This window comes from Pan paniscus, chromosome 10 (genome assembly GCF_029289425.2).
Source record: "Pan paniscus chromosome 10, NHGRI_mPanPan1-v2.0_pri, whole genome shotgun sequence".
Taxonomy (NCBI): Eukaryota; Metazoa; Chordata; class Mammalia; order Primates; family Hominidae; genus Pan; species Pan paniscus.
In genome coordinates this window covers 33019154-33032909 of record NC_073259.2, presented here as the reverse complement: position 1 = coordinate 33032909, position 13756 = coordinate 33019154, and positions in this window count along the sequence as shown.

Sequence of the window (13756 nt, the reverse complement as noted above, 5' to 3'; positions counted from 1 at the left end):
AATGAGGAGCCATAAACAGCTGTGAAAAGAGAGACTCTAGAACAGATAATGTACATTATGTATTTAATTTCAAATTTTATTTGATACAGTAGGTACATGTGCAGATATGTTACATGGGTATATTGTGCAATGCTGCGGTTTGAGGTACAGATCCCACCACCCATGTAGTAAAATATTGTACCCAATAGGTAGTTCATTCACTTACCAGCCCTGACTCTAGTAGTCTGCAATGTCTATTATTCCCATGTTTTCATCCATGTGTGCTCAATGTTTAGCTTCCACTTATAAGTGAGAAGATGTGATACTTTGTTTTCTGTTTCATCATTAATTCTTAGGATAATGGCCTCCAGTTGCTTCTATGTTGCTTCAAATGAGATGATTTTGTTATTTTTTATGGCTGCATAGTAGTTCATGGTGTATATGTACCATATTTTCTTTATACAATCTATGATTGATAGGCACATAGGTTGATTCCCTATCATTGCTATTGTGAATAGTGCTATGATGAACATATGAGTGCATATGTCTTTTTGGTAGAATGATTTATATTCCTTTGGGTATATAGCTAGTAATGAGATTGCTGGGTTAAATTGTAGCTCTGTTGTAAGTTGTTTGAGAAACAGATTATTGAAACACAGTTCAGTTTTCAAGGAACTGATAGCTAGTAGGGAGAAGACTTCACATGCATCCTTGATGAAGGAGTAGGGATGGAAGAGATAGCGGGAGGCACTTAGACATATGAAAACACAACTATGGCATCTACTATGAATTGTGAAAATTTGGAGAGCGGGTGGAATGTCAAAGAATCAGGTAAGGAGACTGCGTAGACACAAGAGTCCAGGTGGAATTTTTACTTTTTTTCTGAGTAAATAGGGAAAAAATGAGAATATTTGCATAGGAAGGACACAGTTTAGCTTGTACTTTAGAAAAAATTATCTGATTTCAGCGAGGAGAATAGAAACTAGAAGACACTAAAAAAATAGGCTAGGTTATGCAGTAATTAATGTTAGAGATGAAGACCAGGATGAATCTAATAATCCTGCTAAGTTCATCTGAAAATAGACGTTCAAGGAAATACCAATCCCAACGTATCCAAACAATGACAATGGAAAGTTTATACTTACTCATAATTTCAAAAGTTGCAAGTTTTATGACTTGTATTATGTGATAGTTTAATTGCCACCTTGCCTGTAAGAAAGTGCTTTCTCATATACAGACATGTTTGACATATTTTTTCCTGGTAAGACTTGTGTCTATAATATCTTGACATCTCCCCAATGCGTTAGTACAAGAACAGTTGGAGAATAACGCATCTACTGAGCATTCTTATCATTCAGAGTTTAATGGTACACAATGTTGTAGAATGAGATAGTTCTAATATTTAAAAATTTATTGCTTCTTGCATATACTGATGTACATAAGTATTTAGGACTAACACTACAGATAATTTTTGTGTCATAGAAATTATATATACATACGTGTGTGTGTGTGTATATATATATATGTATAAATACCCATATAGTAAAATATAGTGATAAGTTCTGAATAGTGGAATTTCCTGATTCATACTTCATAAGGTAGAATTTATTGTAATGGATGTCATTGAACATTATTATAAAAATATCATAACTGAGAAAGGTCATTCATATACATAGTAGTCCTCTAGAGTAAGCCTAAATCAATATTGATGTTGACATAAAGAGATATTAATAATGAATATTATGTCAAAGATGCATGTCAAAGATAGCAAAATAAATAACTCAGAGGATGTAAAGATAATTTTTGTATCAGTTACCTACCAGAAATATGACACTTAACTACGATTTCATAACAATTAAAATATATGATGTAATCTTACAAATATCTATGTCTTAGGAAGTAAAGGCCATGTCATTTCAGGAGATATATTCTGAAAAATAAAGGTTAGAAAATATTACATAGACAACATCTCAAACCTGTTCCTTTTAGTCCATTTTTACTGTCATTACCCTAGTAGAAGTCAGCATCGTTTCTTACCTAAACACCCAAAACAGCTTTCTCAAATAAATGGCCCCACCACTACTTCAAATATTAATTTTGAGTTACTTAAAATAATTTGTAAGGGCTCTCGTAAAATCGTGTATGAGTGTTTATTTCACTTTTGCTTTTTGTCTCAGTATTTTGATAGACTTATTGACATAAAATTGATATATAGTAAACTATGTACATTTACAGTCATTAGGTTTGACATATGTACACCAACTTTAAATTGTAACTATAGTTAATACAATTATCAAATTTGTCATTCCCCAAAGTATCTCTTTCCCTCTCCCTCTCACCCCTCCTTGTACCACACTCCCTGTCCTTGTACATGTTTTCTGTCACTATAGTTTGCAGTTTTTGGAATTTTAAAAATAGAATTATATATTATGCATTATGTTTGTTTGTTTTGTCATGTTTTTTGAGATGGAGTCTCGTTCTGTCACTGAGATTGGAGTGCAGTGGTGTGATCTCGGCTCACTGCAACCTCCACCTCCTGAGTTCAAGCAATTCTCCTACCTCAACCTCCTGAGTAGCTGGAACTAAAGGTTCATGCCACCAGGATCATCTAATTTTTGTATTTTTTAGTAGAGACAGGGTTTCACCATGTTGGCTAGGCTGGTCTCGAACTCCTGACCTCAGGTGATCCACCTGCCTTGGCCTCCCAAAGTGCTGGGATTACAGGCATGAGCCACCACGCCCGGCCCTATATACTGTTTTTTTTGTCCTACCTTTTTAACTCGCTGTAATTATGTTAAGACTCAGCTCTGTAGTTGCATCTAATTCAATAATTTATTTTATTGATGCATGTTATTGTATTGTATGAATATGCCTCAATATATTTATCCATTCAGCTGCTTATGGTTATTTAGATTGTTTCCAGTTTGGGCTATGAATAAAGCTTTTATCAATATTTGCTTAAAAGTCTGTTTGTGGATATAAAGAACTCAAATCAAGTAAAAAAGAAAATAAATAACCAAAATGAAAAGTGAGCAAAGGAATCGAATAGACATTTCTCAACCTAACTGTCCATTAAGGAATGAACGGATAAAGAAAATGTGGTATAAACACAGTGGAATACTATTCAGCCTTAAAAATAGAAGGAAATTCTGTCATTTGCAAAAAGATGGATGAACTTGGAAGTCATCATGTTCAGTAAAATAAGCTAGGCATAGAGAGACAAATACTGCCATATGTAAAATCTAAAAAAAGATGAACTCATAGAAGTAGAGAGTAGAATGATGCTTACCAGGGGCTGCAGGGAAAGAGGGACTTGGTAAGATGTTGGCCAAAACATACAAAATTTCAGTTAGACAGAAGGAGTAAGTTCAAAGGATCCATTATACAATATGGTGACTGTAATTAATAACAATGTATTATATATTTGAAAATTACCAAGTGAATGAATGTTAAATGTTCTCACCACAAAAACAAATAAGTATGTGAGGTGATAAATATGTTAATTAACTTACTTTAGCCATTTTACAATGTATACATATATCAAAATATTATATAGTACAACATAAATATATACAATTGTATTTATCAATTTAAAAATAAATAAAATTAAAGTCTTTGTGTAGACACATGTTTTTACTTATTTTGGATAAATGGCTAAGTGTGAAATGGCTGTGTTACATGGTAAATGCGTACTTCACATTTTCAAAAAACTGCCAAACTGTTTTCCAAAATGTTTGTATCATTTTATATTCCAACCAATCATTGTTCTAGTTGTTCCTTATATGTTTTCCAGGCACTTTGGTTGAAAAAAATTAGGTATGCAATAAAATTATTTGTTTTTATATAACTCAGCTGAATTTCTAGATATCAATGACCCATTATGATAGGGAAAAGTTAATATATATATTTTTAGGTAAACTCAGTGAAATTAGTAGTCATTCAATATTTTAATTATGTTCAAAGTAAGTCAATTATGAATTTAATCTCAGCATATTGAGAAAGCTGCCTTTTCTCTTGGAATGCTCTAAAGTTCCAAGGATCCTATCCAATCATCCAGGCATGAGCTGAGTGTGGAGTATAAACTGGGGTGAGGTGCATCTCTTATTTTGTGATATGATGATGTATAATTTTCCTCCTTTTGGTTTGTGTTTGGCCACTATGACATAAGCATTGGCAGTCAACCCTTTTTGCATACAACGAAATGATCCAAGTCTTGACATGTTCAAGGATTTGCATTCTGATTTGTGCTTGTACCGACAACAGCCTCCTCCATAAAGTACAACAGTTCTCTCTTAACAACTTTCATAAAGAGACAGAGGTACAACAGTCTTCTCTCAACCACTTTCATACTGAAATTGGGGTTTTATAGGTATATGGGTACTCTGGTACCTGAACAATGATGCATCCTGCAGAGCCATTTCCTTGAACTTTTCACTCAATTACTGCTACTTGACCATTTGCTGCCTGTTGGATACAAAGTTTCTCTATCATATTATAATCTCTTGAGCTACACTTTAGGAAGTCAGATATAGGTTTCTCTACTATACTGCAGTCACCCAAAATGCAAGCATTCTTATCACCATCTAATTGGGATGAGTCTAGCAAAAAGGATAAAGAATATGATGGCCGAATACGAACAGCTCCAGTCTACAGCTCCCAGCATGAGCGACGCAGAAGATGGGTGATTTCTGCATTTCCAGTTGAGGAACCGGGTTCATCTAATTGGGGCTTGTTGGACAGTGGGTGCAGGACAGTGGGTGCAGTGCACCGAGCGTGAGCTGAAGCAGGGCGAGGCATCGCCTCACCCAGGAAGTACAAGGGGTCAGGGAATTCCCTTTCATAGCCAAGCAAAGCTGTGACAGATGGCACCGGGAAAATCGGGTCACTCCCACCCTAATACTGTGCTTTTCCAATGGTCTTAGCAAACGGCATACCAGGAGATTATATCCTGTAGCTGGCTCGGAGGGTCCCACGCCAACGGAGCCTCACTCATTGCTAGCACAGCAGTCTGAGATCGAACTGCAAGGTGGCAGCATGGCTGGGGGAGGGGCTCCCACAATTGCTGAGGCTTGAGTAGGTAAACAAAGTGGCTGGGAAGCTCGAACTGGGTGGAGCCCGCCACAGCTCAAGGAGGCCTGCCTGCCTCTGTAGACTCCACCTCTGGGGGCAGGGCATAGCCGAACAAAAGGCAGCAGAAACCTCTGCAGACTTAAATGTCCCTGTTTGACAGCTTTGAAGAGAGTAGTGGTTCTCCCAGCATGGAGTTTCAGATCTGAGAACGGACAGACTGCCACCTCAAGTGGGTCCCTGACCCCTGAGTAGCCGAACTGGGAGGCACCCCCTAGTAGGGGCAGATTGACACATCACACGGCCAGGTAACCCTCTGACAGGAAACCTCCAAAGGAACAATCAGACAGCAACATGTGCTGTTCAGCAATATTTGCTGTTCTGCAGCCTACACTGCTGATACCCAGGCAAACAGGCTCTGGCGTGGACCTCCAGCAAACTCCAACAGACCTGCAGCTGAGGGTCCTGACTGTTAGAAGGAAAACTAACGAACAGAAAGGACATCTACACCAAAACCCCATCTGTACATCACCATCATCAAAGACCATAGGTAGATAAAACCACAAAGATGGGGAAAAAACAACAGAAAAAATGAAAATTCTAAAAATCAGAGTGACTATCCTCCTCCAAAGCAACACAGCGCCTAACCAGCAATGGAATAAAGCTGGACGGAGAATGACTTTGACAAGTAGAGGGAAGAAGGCTTCAGAAGATCAAACTTCTGTGAGCTAAAGGAGGAAGTTCGAACCCATCATAAAGAAGTTAAAAACCTTGAAAAAACATTAGATGAATGGCTAACTAGAATAACCAATGCAGAGAAGTCCTTAAAGGACTTGATGGAGCTGAAAACCAAGGCACAAGAACTACGTGATGAATGCACAAGCTTCAGTAGCCGACTCAGTCAACTGGAAGAAAGGGTATTGGTGATTGAAGATCAAATGAATGAAATGAAGCGAGAAGAGAAGTTTAGAGAAAAAAGAGTAAAAAGAAATGAACAAAGCCTCCAAGAAATATGGGACTATGTGAAAAGACCAAATCTACATCTGATTGGTGTACCTGAAAGTGACAAGGAGAATGGAACCAAGTTGGAAAACACTGTGCAGGATATTATCCAGGAGAACTTCCCCAACCTAACAAGGCAGGCCAACATTCAGATTCAGGAAATAGAGAATGCCACAAAGATACTCCTCAAGAAGAGCAACTCCAAGACACATAATTGTCAGATTCACCAAAGTTGCAATGAAGGAAAAAATGTTAAGGGCAGCCAGAGAGAAAGGTTGGTTTACACACAAAGGGAAGCCCATCAGACTAACAGCGGATCTCTCGGCAGAAACTCTACAAGTCAGAAGAGAGTGGGGGCCAATATTCAACATTCTTAAAGAAAAGAATTTTCAACCCAGAATTTCATATCCAGCCAAACTCAGCTTCATAAGTGAAGGAGAAATAAAATACTTTACAGACAAGCAAATGCTGAGAGATTTTGTCACCACCAGGCCTGCCTACAAGAGCTCCTGAAAGAAGCACTAAACATGGAAAGGAAAAACCGGTACCAGCCACTGCAAAACATGCCAAATTGCAGAGACAATTGATGCTAGGAAGAAAATGCATCAACTAACAAGCAAAATAACCAGCTAACATCATCATCACAGGATCAAATTCACAAATAACAATATTAAGCTTAAATGTAAATGGGCTAAATGCTCTAATTAAAAGACAGACTGGCAAATTGGATCAAGAGTCAAGACCCATCAGTGTGCTGTATTCAGGAAACCCATCTCACATGCAGAGACACACATAGGCTCAAAATAAAGGGATGGAGGAAGATCTACCAAGAAAATGGAAAACACAAAAAGGCAGGGGTTGCAATCCTAGTCTCTGATAAAACAGACTTTAAACCAACAAAGATCAAAGAGACAAAGAAGGCCATTACATAATGGTAAAGGGATCAATTCAACAAGAAGAGCTAACTATCCTAAATATATATGCACCCAATACAGGAGCACTCAGATTCATAAAGCAAGTCCTTAGAGACCTACAAAGAGACTTGGACTCCCACACAATAATAATGGGAGACTTTAACACCCCAATGTCAACATTAGACAGAACAACGAGACAGAAAGTCAACAAGGATATCCAGGAATTGAATTCAGCACTGCACCAAGCAGACCTAATAGACATATACAGAACTCTCCAACCCAAATCAACAGAATATACATTCTTCTTAGCACCACACTGCAACTATTCCAAAATTGACCACTTAGGTGGAAGTAAAGCACTCCTCAGCAAATGTAAAAGAACAGAAATGATAACAAACTGTCTCTCAGACCACAGTGCAATCAAACTAGAACTCGGGATTAAGAAACTTACTCAAAACCACTCAACTACATGGAAAGTGAACAACCTGCTCCTGAATGATTAATGGGTACATAATGAAATGAAAGCAGAAATAAAGATGTTCTTTGAAACCAACAAGAACAAAGACACAACATACCAGAATCTCTGGGACACATTCAAAGCAGTGGGTACAGGGAAATTTATAGCACTAAATGCCCACAAGAGAAAGCAGGAAAGATCTAAAATTGACACCCTAACATCACAATTAAAAGACCTAGAGAAGCAAGAGCAAATACATTCAAAAGCTAGCAGAAGGCAAGAAATAACTAAGATCAGAGCAGAACTGAAGGAGATAGAGACAAAAAACCCTTCAGAAAATCAATGAATCCAGGAGCTAGTTTTTTGAAAGGATCAACAAAATTGATAGACAGCTAGCAAGACTAATAAAGAAGAAAAGAGACAAAAATCAAACAGACACAATAAAAAACGATAAAGGGGATATCACCACCAATCCCACAGAAATACAAACTACCATCAGAGAATACTATAAACACCTCTACACAAATAAACTAGAAAATCTAGAGGAAATGGATAAATTCCTCGACACATACACCCTCCCAAGACTAAACCAGGAAGAAGTTGAATCTCTGAATAGACCAATAACAGGCTCTGAAATTGAGGCAATAATTAATACCTTACCAACCAAAAAAAGGCCATGACCAATGGATTCACAGCCAAATTCTACTCGAGGTACAAGGAGGAGCAGGTAACCATTCCTTCTGAAACTATTCCAATCAATAGAAAAAGAGGGAATCCTCCCTAACTCATTTTAGGAGGCCAGCATCATCCTGATACCAAAGCCAGGCAGAGACACTACAAAAAAAGAGAATTTTAGGCCAATATCCCTGAGGAACATTGATGCAAATATCCTCAGTAAAATACTGGCAAACCGAATCCAGCAGCACATCAAAAACCTTATCCACCATGATCAAGTGGGCTTCATCCCTGGGATGCAAGGCTGATTCAACATATGCAAATCAATAAATGTAATCCAGCATATAAACAGAACCAAAGACAAAAACCACATGATTATCTCAATAGATGCAGAAAAGGCCCTCAACAAAATTCAACAGCCCTTCGTGCTAAAAACTCTCAATAAATTAGGTATTGATGGGACATATCGCAAAATAATACGAGCTATTTATGACACACCCACAGCCAATATCATACTGAATGGGCAAAAACTGGAAGCATTCCCTTTGAAAACTGGCACAAGACAGGTATGCCCTCTCTCACCACTCCTATTCAACATAGAGTTGGAAGTTCTGGCCAGGGCAATCAGGCAGAAGAAAGAAATAAAGGGTATTCAATTAGGAAAAGAGGAAGTCAAATTGTCCCTGTCTGCAGATGACATGATTGTATATCTAGAAAACCCCATTGTCTCAGCCCAAAATCTCCTTAAGCTGATAAGCAACTTCAGCAAAGTCTCAGGATACAAAATCAATGTGCAAAAATCACAAGCATTCTTACACACCAAGAACAGACAAACAGAGAGCCAAATCATGAGTGAACTCCCATTCACAATTACTTCAAAGAGAATAAAATACCTAGGAATCCAACTTACAAGGGATGTGAATGACCTCTTCAAGGAGACCTACAAACCGCTGGTCAATGACATAAAAGAGGACACAAACAAATGGAAGAACATTCCATGCTCATGGATAGGAAGAATCAATATCATGCAAATGGTCATACTGCCCAAGGTGATTTATAGATTCAATGCCATCCCCATCAAGCTACCAATGACTTTCTTCACAGAATTGGAAAAAACTACTTTCAAGTTCATATGGAACCAAGAAAGAGCCCGCATTGCCAAGTCAATCCTAAGCCAAAAGAACAAAGCTGGAGGCGTCACGCTACCCGACTTCAAACTATACTACAAGGCTACAGTAACCAAAACAGCATGGTACTGGTACCAAAACAGAGATATAGACCAAGGGAACAGAACAGAGCCCTCAGAAATAATACCACACATCTACAGCCATCTGATCTTTGACAAACCTGACAAAAACAAGAAATGGGGAAAGGATTCCCTATTTAATAAATGGTGCTAGGAAAACTGGCTAGCCATATGTAGAAAGCTGAAACTGGATCCCTTCCTTACACCTTATACAAAAATTAATTCAAGATGGATTAAAGACTTATATGTTAGCTCTAAAACCATAAAAAGCCTAGAAGAAAACCTAGGCAATACCATTCAGGACATACGCGTGGGCAAGGACTTCATGTATAAAACACCAAAAGCAATGGCAACAAAAGCCAAAATTGACAAATGGGATCTAATTAAACTAAAGAGCTTCTGCACAGCAAAAGAAACTACCATCAGAGTGAACAGGCAACCTACAGAATGGGAGAAAATTTTTGCAATCTACTCATCTGACAAAGGGCTAATATCCAGATTCTACAAATAACTGAAACGAATTTACAAGAAAAAACCAACCCCATCAGCAAGTGGGCGAAGGATATGAACAGACACTTCTCAAAAGAAGACATTTATGCAGCTAAAAGACACATGAAAAAATGCTCATCATCACTGGCCATCAGAGAAATGCAAATCAAAACTACAATGAGATATCATCTCACACCAGTTAGAATGGCGATCATTAAAGTCAGGAAACAACAGGTGCTGGAGAGGATGTGGAGAAATAGAAACAATTTTACACTGTTGGTGGGACTGTAAACTAGTTCACCCATTGTGGAAGACAGTGTGGCGATTCCTCAGGGATCTAGAACTAGAAATACTATTTGACCCAGCCATCCCATTACTGGGTATATACCCAAAGGAATATAAATCATGCTGCTATAAAGACACATGCACATGTATGTTTATTGTGGCACTACTCACAATAGCAAAGACTTGGAACCAACCCAAATGTCCAACAATGATAGACTGGATTAAGAAGATGTGGCACATATACACCATGGAATACTATGCAGCCATAAAAAAGGATGAGTTCATGTCCTTTGTAGGGACATGGATGAAGCTGGAAACCATCATTCTCAGCAAACTATCACAAGGACAAAAAACCAAACACCGCATGTTCTCACTCATAGGTGGGAATTGAACAATGAGAACACTTGGACACAGGGAATTGAACAATGAGAACACTTGAACATCACACACCAGGGGCTGTTTTGGGGTGGGGAGAGGGGGGAAGCATAGCATTAGGAGATATAACTAATGTAAATAATGAGTTAATGGGTGCAGCACACCAGCATGGCACATGTATACATATGTAACAAACCTGCACATTGTGCACATATACCCTAGAACTTAAAGTATAATAAAACAATATATATATTTTTAAAAAAGAATATGAGGGTGTTCTGTTGCTCTTCTTTTTCTATTCATTTCCCACCTTTATTCTGGTTGACATTATTTTTCTTAGAACAAGAAAGCTCTCTTTTCCATCATAGTACCATTTCATTGGATGTGTTATTCATCGTATACAAATTATACTAAGGCTTTAAGATTACTTTGTCTGCTCTATTTTAAGTATTTTTCAAAATTTCTTTGTTCCTTATCTACCCTATGGTAAATATTTTCTCTTTTAAAAAAAAGCCATTGACTTGATGTCAAGTGTTACAGATTAAATGAAAGACTGAAAATAAAAATCCATTATTAAAATGTTAAAATAGTAGCCCACTGCAGTTCTAACAGTGGTGACTATCTGGGCTTCTGCCAAGGGACATACTCATATGTGGGAGTTTCCACCCTCCCACAAATGAGTGTGTCCCAGTTATGTGCTAGACCTAGATATCTGCTGTAAATTAGTTTTATCAGAATGGAAAATCATTCATACGAATATTACGATACTATGTTACTAATTGCTAGTAGGGACCGCTTGCTTGTATAACCATTCTAAATGGGGAACAGGTTACTATTGTCAAAGACAAACAAAGCCAGACTCTAGTTAAAGTTGTAAGGTCAGATTTAATCAGTAATATACTACTGCAAAAAGGGGAAACAAAAAGTTCAGCGTGAAATAAACTGAATTTCTATTTGTACGAGGTGGCCAGTTTTTAAAAGGTGAAATGAGAGATCAGCAGCACAGGGTTAGGAGACTGAACCAAGGTTCAGTAGAGTCAGGGAAGTGAAAAATTACAAAAAGCAGGAGGGAAGTGAAGAGTTGGTTCACGCGAAACCCATCAGAAGTTAGGTTCTTCTCCTCCCACAGAAACTGGGAGAAAGGGGTGCTATCTTCAGCTGCTGACTGAAACAAACAGTAATTTATTTTGTCAAAAACACAGGGTGTCATTTCATTTATTTGTGTTTGCTTTAATTTCCATCATCATTATTTTATAGTTCTCAGAGTTCAAATCTTCCACCTCCTTGGTCAAGTTTATACCCAAATATTTTATTCTTCTTGATGCTATTATAAGTGGGATTGCTTTCTTAATTTTCGTTTCAGATAGTTTCTTGATAGCATAAAGAAACACAACTAATTTTTGTATGCTGGTTTTTCATCCCGCAACTTTGCAGATAACGTGATCATGTGTATATATAAAAATCCTCTAAAAACTACACAGAAAAACTGTTAAAACTAATAAATAAATTCAGCATATGTAATTTTACATTTTCTTCTCTCTAATTTGGATGCTTTTTATTTCTTTGTCTTGCTTAATTTATCTGGCTAGGACTTTAGGTACTATGTTAAACAGAAGTAGTGAAGTAGTCACCCATATCCTGTCCCAGATCTCAGAGGAAAAGCTTTCAGTTTTTCACCACTGAATATGATGTTAGCTGTGGGCTTGTCATACATGGGACTGACATAAAAATAGACACATAGGAAACAGATAAGGAGAGCCCAGAAATAAACATAAAGCACCTACAGTCAACTGATCTTCAAGAAGTGTGTCAAGAACACATAATAAGGACAGGAAAATCTCTTCAACAAATGGCGTTTGGAAAACTGGCTAGCCACATGCAAAAGAGTGAAATTGGACTCTTATCTTACACCACACACAAAAATCAACTCCAAATTGATTAAAGACTTAAACTCAAGACAACTTAAGACCTGAAACTAAAACTTCTTGAAGGAAACATAGGGGGAAACCTTTTTGACATTGGTCTTAGCAATAATTTATTGGATTTGTCCGAAAATCATGGGCAACTAAATAAAAAATAGACAAGTGAGACTACATCACAATAAAAAGCTCTGTACAGGAAAAAATAATAATAACGAACAGAGTGAAAAGACTACCTATAGAATGAGAGAAAATATTTGCAAATCATTTATCTGATGCAGGGTTAATATTCAACATATGTAAGAATCTTCTACAACTGAACAGCAGAAAACAAATATCCTGACTTAAACATGGGGAAAAGACATAAATAAACATTTCTTCAAAGAAGACATACAAATGGCCACAAGTTTTATGAAAGGATGCTCAACATTGCTAATCATTGGGGAAATTCGATCAAATCATAACCAAAGTGAGATATTACCTTATATATTTTAGAATGGCTATTATCACTGTATTTGTTAGTTTTCACACTGCTGATAAAGATATACCCGAGACTGGGAAGTAAAAGAGGTTTAATTGCATTTACAGTTCCACATGGCTGGGGAGGCCTCAGGATCATGGCAGGAGGCACAAGGTACTTCTTACATGGTGCTGGCGAGAGAAGATGAGGAGGAAGCTAAAGCAGAAATCCCGGATAAACCCATCAGATCTTGTTAGACTTATTCACTATCATGAGAATAGCATGGGAAAGAGCAGCCCTCATGATTCAATTACCTCCCACTGGGTCCCTCCCACAACACGTGGGAATTCTGGGAGACAATCCAAGTTGAAATTTGGGTGGGGGCACAGCCAAACCACATCATTCTGCCCCTGCCCCCACCCCCAAATCTCATGTCCTCACAGTTCAAAACCAGTCATGCCTTTCCAACAGTCCCCCAAAGTCTTAACTCATTTCAGCATTAACTCAAAAGTCCATAGACCAAAGTCTTATCTGAGACAAGTCCCTTCCACCTATGGGCCTATAAAATCAAAAGCAAGTTAGCTACTTCCTAGATACAGTGAGGGTACAGGCATTGGGTAAATACAGCCATTCCAAATGGGAGAAATTAGCCAAAACAAATGGGCTACAGGCCCCATGCAAATCTGAAATCCAGCAGGGCAGTCAAATCTTAAAGCTCCAAAATGAACTCCTTTGACTCCATGTCTCAAATCTGGTCACACTGATGCAAGAGGTGGGTTTCCATGGTCTTGGGCAGCTCTACCCCTGTGGCTTTGCAGGGTACAGCCTTCCTCCTGGCTGCTTTCACAGTCTGGCATTGAGTGTCTGTGGCTTTTTCAGGTGCATGGT